This window comes from Myotis nattereri, assembly GCF_964212035.1.
Source record: "Myotis nattereri genome assembly, chromosome: Y".
NCBI classification, from domain to species: Eukaryota; Metazoa; Chordata; class Mammalia; order Chiroptera; family Vespertilionidae; genus Myotis; species Myotis nattereri.
The window spans coordinates 28,561,218-28,570,418 of record NC_138094.1 but is presented as its reverse complement, the minus strand read 5'-3'; positions in this window follow the sequence as shown (position 1 = coordinate 28,570,418).

Here is a 9,201-nt window from a genome sequence, read left to right as displayed (position 1 = left end):
CTGTTTTTCCCACCGAGGTGATACTGAGAAGAGTTTGCCAGTTCATATTGGGCCACATATGAGGATGCTCTTAGTTCTTCTTTCCCATGACAAATTACAGAATTGGAAGATAAGCCTATTTTCTATTTAAAATTGATAAGAGTGATTTTTAATTATGTATTATTCAACATGTTTACTTTAAATACTATTAAAATAGAGTATAGTTTTCTGATCAAAGAATTATTTTATAAATGAACTGTAGGAATTATATGATAACATTCGTTAAATAACACTTTTTTGTAATGCATGTTTTGACTTTTTACATTTTAATTTTTAACTATGACGTTACACGTTTTAAAAGCTTTTATTGAGATGAAACTAATTTAAATACTAGTTGAGACTATTACCTTGTATCTTTAAAATAACTTCTTTCACTTACCATAACTGGATACTCTGCATTCAAATTCCGGTGTGTGTTTCTGTGTGTGTGTGTGTGTGTGTGTGTGTGTGTGTGTGTGTGTGTTGTTTTGTTTTTTGGCACATATATATAATGCTGCTTCAGTTCTTTCTCAGTTATCCAAACTGATTTTCAATAACTCTGAGCACTGTACTGAAGACATGTAAAGATAGAATTTTATCATTTTGGGCTAACCAGCATGCTTATGACCATCATCCTGTTTGGTAAAAATTTATACACAATAACCAGACTTGACCATTTAACAAATGTTGACCCTACTCAAGTAGAATGATGTTATTTATAACAAAGAGGATGGCAGACATAAAATTAATCTTCACAGCAGTGGCTCCATGGGTGGGTTTTCTTCTACTGAAAAGGGCTCCATCTTCAAGAAGTTGGGATCCTCCACCAACAAGACCTGCCCATTCTGTTCCAAGTCAAAGCATTACTGGGGTGGGAAGTCAAGGTAAATGGTACAGCCTTTCATGGATTAGAGTAATGAGCTGTTTTAAAAGGAATGCTGCACTTTAATTTCAGGAAGCCATGTGGAAAGTGAGTAGTGGATGGGCATCTGTACTGAACACTACCTTATTGTTTCATTGTTAGGAAATAATTCTTCATCTTCTGATTAGTGAGGTAAGAAGTAGATAACACCAGAGTGAGGAATGCATTCCTTTTAATCCATGTTGATACAGTGTCACTCTTTTTTATATTTACTTTTTTTAATATTTTAAGAAAAATGGTTTTAGTGTCATAATGTTACATTCAATAAATGTTAATATTTCCAGAAAAACTATTTTAAATGTAATAATTTTACATGTAATAAGCATTACCATTCCCAGATTAACAATTTTAAATATAATAATACTGGAGACCCAGTGTACAAATTCTTGCATGGGAGGTGTCCGGCATGCACACCCCAATCGCCGGGTTGGCCATGGGGAGAGGATGCAGGTGTTTGGCTGGCTGGCCCCACCCCGATCGAGCGGGGGGTCAGATGGAGGAAGATGAAGGTCAGTGGAAGGGGCTGTGGGAAGCTTACTGGCCAGCGGGTCCTCGATCATTGAAGGGGGGTGGGGTGTTGGACAGAACAGTGTGGGACTGGCTAAAGGGTGCAGCTGGGGACAAATAGCTACACCGTCCCACCCCATGGTTGATCTCCTGGTCAAACTCCTGTTTGAAGGGACAATTTGCATATTAGGCTTTTATGATATAGTGTTACATGCAATAAAAATTAATATGTTAAGAAAAAAAATTAAATATATATTACCAAAACAGTGCAAACCTGTTTTATCACAAAAGTTGTAGAAATTACTAAATATCTGAAAATAATAGGATTCCTTCTATTATATTCTAAAACATTTTTTTTTTTACTCTGTCTCTGTTTTATTCATCTGTTTATTCTTTTATTTTTTGAAATATTTTTTACTGATTTCAGTGAGAAAGGGTGAGGGAGAGAGAGAGATAGCAACATCAATGATGAGTGAGAATCATTGATCCCCTGCCCGCTGCATGCTTCAAACTGGGACCAAGCCTACAACCCAGACATGTGTCTTTGGCCGGAATCAAACCTGAGACCCTTCAGTCTGGAGGCCAATAATGTATCCATAGTTCCTAACCAGCTAGGGATAATTTTTCTTTATGGATTAAAGTATTACATATGTGTCCTTATCCCCCATTGGTCCCCCTTGCCTCCTACTCATGTCATCACCCCCACTGGTGTCTGTGCCCATTAGTCAGGCTTATATGCATGTCTATAAGTCCTTTGGTTGATCTCTGCCCCTAACCCCACCTTCCCCTACCTTCCCTGCAGCAACATTTTGCAGCAAAGATTCAGGATCTGGAAAAGTGGATGAACTCAAATGAATACACCTAGACAACAATTACAAATTTAGAAGGCATGGGGGATACAGGTAAAGACATTTCTCTCTATTGGAGAGGCTCTCTGAAACCCAGGACCCATCTGCTTTTATTTACTTGAATACACATTTGCCCTTGAGCAAAACAAACAGGCATATCAATGGTAAAGTTTGGTAAACAATAAAAGTATTATCATGGTAGGAGGTTGCTTTCAGCCATTTTGTCAACAGCAGGGTAACAAAATGCTGGTTTTCAGCCATGCTGAATGTCAAAGTCCATTTGCCTTCTGTGGACTTCTCACATTGATATGTTAACTACTGTTGGTCTTTGCTCCAACATTTGCCCCTTTTTGCTTTCTTAATTAATTTAGAAAGGTGTATGCCATTTGCTGGGCTCACATCCTTTTAAGACTTTTCATTCTGCATCTTCAGACTGGAAGCAAACATAGAAGAACAAGAAAGAAAGACAATACTGGTTATTCTAAAAAGGAAATGTAGGGAGATTTGATGACAAGGATTGAGTTCTTTCATGTCCTTTTAAATATTATTGTCAGGTATTTAAGGAATTCATTCATAGTAGGATTCTTTGGGGGCCATTAGTTTTTTATGGATCATTTTCCCAGTCACTGTTAGCTTGTGACATGACAGCAATGATGTTCAAGTACTGGATGGTGGACAAATGGTGAGAAATGACAATGCAGGTCTGACCTTTTTTGGCTTTGTTATGGGGAACCTGCACCAATGCACAGCTGATGAGTGCTAGCATGGCAAGCCGTCTTCCCCATCCCCCATCTGGATGTTTCTCCTCTGACTCCTCAGCGTCTTTCTTGGGGCCACTGATATCTGTGGTTGGCGTAGTCTGGTCAGTTCCTCTCTCAGATTAAAGTTGCAGGAATTGGAGGAGTTTTCTGGAAATAACACAAGTATATCCTCCACCAAAGGTTTATAAAGGGACCCTTCTATAAACCAGACTTGGTATCTTCCCATTTAACTAGAGCATTTTCCTTTAGCTTATTCTTTCACTAGTGTCTTTCCATGGGTGTCTTGCCATCAGCATTACAAGGGAAAAATTCAAAGTAATTAAATGTAGTGTACTTGGTGTAGTGTATTTACAGGAGATTTCTTCACAATTCCCCCACTTTCGTTTTTCATGTTGGGATTTAGAGGCCCTTGTAGCAGATATAATATGCAAGGGGGACATTTCTTGATAATCTGTTTTGCCTGCTGTACAATATTTTGGCAGACTAGTGTAAAAGTTGATGAGATTCCCCTGGCCTGTTTAATAAAATAACTAACTGATAGGCATATTCATTTCCTTTTGTTAAAGGACCAGGACTTGTTCGAAGAGTATAGATAGGCATCAGTCACTGAGCCATTTAAATTGAGTAGTTGCAGTTCTGTTTACCAGGCTGGCAGCATAGGCAGATAAGAGATAATATTAAGAGGCTCTTGAAAATCCTGCAAGTCAGCCTTGATCGTTTCTAATTCGATTCATTTTTTTTTAAGTTTAGGAATAATTCAGTTTATCGTTCCCAGTATATTGTGAGAAGGGTACAATGTTCATCAAGAAACAGTTAATGGGGGAAAACACAAAAAAAGCAATGTCCAGGTACCAAGATTGCAGTGCTTACCACTAAGGAATTTAACATTAGTCAAAAAGTCTTGAAATCTCTTGTCAATAGCCCGATAATTAATTAAACTGCTATAAATATATTCTCCCTCGCCCCAAAACTTTTTATTCTAAAAATATTCAGTAAGAAAAGTTGAAATAATACAGTGAACACCTGTTTCATCTAAATCTAAGAGTTGTTAAGGTCTAGCCTGTTTGGCTCAGTGGATAGAGCATCGGCCTGCAGACTGGTCCTGCGTTTAATTCCAGTCAAGGGCACATACCCAGGTTGCGGGCTCAATCCCTAGTAGTGGGCATGCAGGAGGCAGCCAATCAATGATTCTCTTCTTACCATTGATGTTATTGATGTTCCTCTCTCTCTCTCTCCCTCTCCCTTCCTCCCTAAAATCAATAAAAAATGTTTTAAAAATAAACAAATAAATCTAACTGTGGTTACCATTATGCCATATCTGCTTATGTGGATGTGAGGGATTTGAGTGGGGGGTGCTGACTACCTGAAAATCCCCCACATCATGACTTCATCATGCATTTCCCCAAAATAAATATTCTCTCCTATACACCACAAAACCATCATCTTGCCTAAGAAAAAATTTTTCTAACATCGCCTAATATTCAGACCATTTGCAACTTTTTCAAATTTTCTCCAAAATGTTTTTTTAAGATAATTTTCTAGAACCAGGACTCAATCAAAGTTCACTCAAAATGGTGCAAAAAATATTGCATTGGGTGATGTCCTTTAGTCTCTTTTAACCTAGAATAGGCCCCACCTTTTTCCCCCCTCCATGACTCTTTTTTTTTTATTTTTACTACTGTTCTTTTTTTTTCTTTTTTTAAAAAAATTAATTACATCTTTATGGTTCAGATTATTACATTTGTTCCTCTTTTTTCCCCCCATAACTCCCCTCCACCCAGTTCCCACCCCACCCTCCTCCATCACTCCCCATCCACTGTCCTCATCCATAGGTGCGCGATTTTTGTCCAGTCTCTTCCCACATCCCCCTCACCCCTTTGCCCCCCAAGAATAGCCAGTCCACTCACTTTCTATGCCCCTGATTCTATTATAATCACCAGTTCATTCTGTTCATCAGATTATTCACTTTATTTTCAGATTCACTTGTTGATAGATGTGTATTTGGTGTTCAAAATTTGTATCTTTACCTTTTTCTTCTTCTTCCTCTTCTTAAAGGATACCTTTCAGCATTTCATAGAATCCTGGTTTGGTGGTGATGAACTCCTTTAGCTTTTTCTTATCTTTGAAGCTCTTTATCTGACCTTCAATTCTGAATGATAGCTTTGCTGGATAAAGTAATCTTGGTTGTAGGTTCTTGGCATTCATCACTTTGAAAATTTCTTGCCACTCCCTTCTGGACTGCAAAGTTTCTGTTGAGAAATCAGCTGACAGTTGTATGGGCACTCCCTTGTAGGTAACTGACTTTCTTTCTCTTGCCGCTTTTAAGATTCTCTCTTTGTCTTTTGCTCTTGGCATTTTAATTATGATGTGTGTTGGTGTGGTCCTCTTTGGATTCCTTTTGTTTCAGGTTCTCCGTGCTTCCTGGACTTGTAAGTCTATTTCTTTCATCAGGTAGAGGAAGTTTTCTGTCATTATTTCTTCAAATAGGTTTTCAATATCTTGCTCTCTCTCTTCTTCTGGCACCCCTATAATTCGGATGTTGGTACGCTTGAAGCTATCCCAGAGGCTCCTTACACTATCTTCGTATTTTTGGATTCTTTTTTCATTTTCTTTTCTGGTTGGGTGTTTTTTGCTTCTTCGTATTTCAAATCTTTGCCCTGATTCTTGCAATCCTCTAGTCTGCTGTTGGGAGTCTGTATAATATTCTTTATTTCAGTCAGTGTATGCCTAATTTCTAGTCGGTCCTTTATCGCAACCTCGAGGGTCTCATTAGATTTCTTGTAGACCTCATTAAGTTTATTGGCAGTTTCTAGAAAATTCTTGAAAAACCTTAAAAGTGTGGTTTTGAACTCTATATCCAATAGTTTGCTTTCCTCCATTTCTATCATTTGTGTCCTTCTTCTTTGTCTCCGCATTTTTTATGCTTCCCTGTGTTGATAAAGTGGTTTTCTGTGCTGAGTGTCCACTAGGGCCCAGTGGTTCAGCCTCCCCAATTACCTGAGGAGGACACTCTTGGTGCACCCCCTTGTGGTCTTTGTGCACAGTCTTGTTGTAGTTAAGCCTTGATTGTTGTAGTTATCACTGGGAGGAATTGACCTCCAGGCCAATCGGCTGTGAGAATCAGCTGTGTCTGCAGAGGGAGAACCTCTGTGCTGGACACACCCCTCTGGGGCAAGACTTGCTTCAATGGGGCTTTGGTGCTCACTGAGTCTTCCCCCTGAGTGCAACCCAAGCATGTGCAATGACAGCAAATTAGATTTTTTCTTCCTTTCCCTTACTCTCTGAGTATTTTTACTGTGAACTTGATTTTTATTTATTTAACACTTTGCAACCAAATATAATCATGTGCTAATATAGTCTTATAGCCTTAAATTTAAGTCTTATAAATTTTTTTGGCAATAACTAATTGAATTACTCAAGTGTTTAAATATTACCATTAAATGGATAAAGAACAGTGCAAAAAAACGATGATATAGAAAATAAATGAAATGTTTATTTCCCTACCATTATCTTCACTATATGTTAAAACATATATCTAGCTACTGGGATCATTATATATTGTTTTTATTATTTCTGTTAAATTTTAGGATAAAAGCTTTGTTTTTTTTAAAAAAATTACTCAATAATCAATCAAATACTAAAATTCCAATCAACTCACCTGTTAAACAGGACTATCAACTCTAAAGGCCTTGTAAAGAGCCAATGCCTGGCTTTTACTTCCTTTGCTCCAGATCACCATATTTCCAGCCACATAGAGTTCTCCGTCATCATCCACTTCTCCAATTTCATTTCCACCTCTCCTTAACTGGCAGCTTTCCTTAAAAATTTACATATGTAAGACATGTTTACGCGGTTTTTATTTCTTTTGCAACATTATGGAGCAAGATTTATTAATTAAAATTGAACAGCAATCCAGATACAAGTCTCCTACTCTGTCTGTGGAGTAAGACTCAGTCCATGCCCAACTCTTAGGTTTAGTGCCACTGATTAACAGAGGAGGGGGTGTGGGTGTATGTATCATACTGTATCTTACAGGATTTCAAAAATGGGAATTTACCTCAAGAATTCTCTATATTAAGTATTTTATTATTACATTACCATTTTATGCTGCCAAAAACATAAATAAACAAAAACTAGACCTTACCTATATATCAAAAAATTAAACCAACATTCTTGGGAGACTAAAGACATATTAAGCATATGCGGGGTGAAGCAGAGATGGCAGTGAAGTGCACATGGGACACTGGGGGAGCTTACCCACCATGCAGACTTCCCTGCTTCACAACTGCATATGCATTCACCTTCCTGCCCTTGTGCCAACCATCAAAATGAACAGGGCAGAGAAAGGTTTGGATTCCTAACTACAGACTTCCGCTCCTGGAAATTTTGGTATCCCAAAAGGGATACAGAAATGGAATTAAGATTAGAAAGACTGACTGTTTAACATGCACAGGGGAAGTATCTCATTCCCCTATTTAAAAACTAGTACTGTATCTACTTATGTGGCATTTCTTTTCTCCTCTAGAAACATGTAAGTTTTTGGCAGCAGGGACCATTGCTAACTCTACTATCTAACCATCAAATAACATGAAATCTGGTCCCACATACTAAGTGAAGAAAAAGAGATTTAAATGGACCATAATCATAGTGACTCTCATTATAAATCCCTGAGTTATATGTCTAAACAGCCATGACACTATAATACAATTAAGGTCATTATTTTTAGCTTTGACAAAAATGACCAAATCTTAACCTATACCCTAGAAGTAGCATCATACTCATTTCTCAGTTGCATCTGGGTAGCCTTAAATTACAGGTAGATCGAATCTCTCTACATTTCAAAAGCAAACTGAGAACCTTGATAAAACCTTCTGTTTTTCGTGGATTGGAACCTCCTGCAGGGATCCCACCAAGCCAGCAGCACCATCAGAGGACCACAACTCAGAGGCTGGGTGCAGCTGCCGAAGCTGAAGGTTCAAAGAATTAGGGTGGTGTCTGCAGTGGTCTCGACCAAAAGGAACAAATTCCTGCAAATCCCCAGCTGCAATCATTGTTTCCCTTTCTTCAGAGAAGTTCAACATGGCTTTCAGATATCAATATTATTTCTGTGTGAATTCAAACACATTCTGGACCGCTGTTGGAATCAAAACGAGAAGAAAATTATCAGAAGTTTACAGAAGAGCCATTAATCCTTAGGTGAGTGTCATACAATCCTATCACATTGTAGGTGTACAAGTAATCATAACATCAAAGGGCATTCCAGATCTGATTCTTTCAGGTAATTAGTTACCATTTCATAGTTACCTTACACTACCAGAACATAATTAACATTACAGCTACATGTTAGTTGCTGACAAAATCAACTGTAGGAAATCACTGGGCTGAGAGATAAGCACTTATGTCTGACAATATTGTTCCTACATTTCCTACTACTACTCACTAATTTCTCCACATTTCACATTTAAGGATTTAGACAAGTTTTACTTTATAGTAAATGGCTCTCAACATTTAAGGGCATTTCTGTTCAAATGCTGGAACAACATTTAAAAAGCACACCTAACAGATCACTGGCATATTGAAATGAAACAAACAAAAACAACATATCATTTCTAATTCATCAAAAGTTGAACCACTTGGTGCTTTAAGAAACTATTAAATGTCATCATTAATTTTGAGCCTCAATCTACCTAACCATATAATTGCAAGCAATTCCAATTTCTGGTGCAAACCCAAAAGACCAAGGCATGAATAAAATTACTGGCAATGGAACAGTCATGATTGTTTGCAAACTTAACAGTTCTAGCTTTGAAAGAACATAATCTACTACAGTTCAGCTTATTACTACAAAGAAGTGAATGAGCTGTGGGTGGAAACAGCCCTCACCCATTACCTCCAGAACATTTCTACGAACAGTAACTGACAGCCAGTCAAATTTGGCCACTGTAGAAGGTGGATGGACAGCTCTTATAAGGAAAACGGTTTTGTGGCGTAGAGGTTAAGCTGCAATCCTCAAATACAGGAATCAAAACAAACATTCATGTCAGCACTAGACAACCTTTAAAAACAGTGTTGGAAATGGCTTTCACATCACAAACAGTTTAATTTGACTTGGTTTCTCCTCTGAGGTCTTTTTGGCACCAGCGGC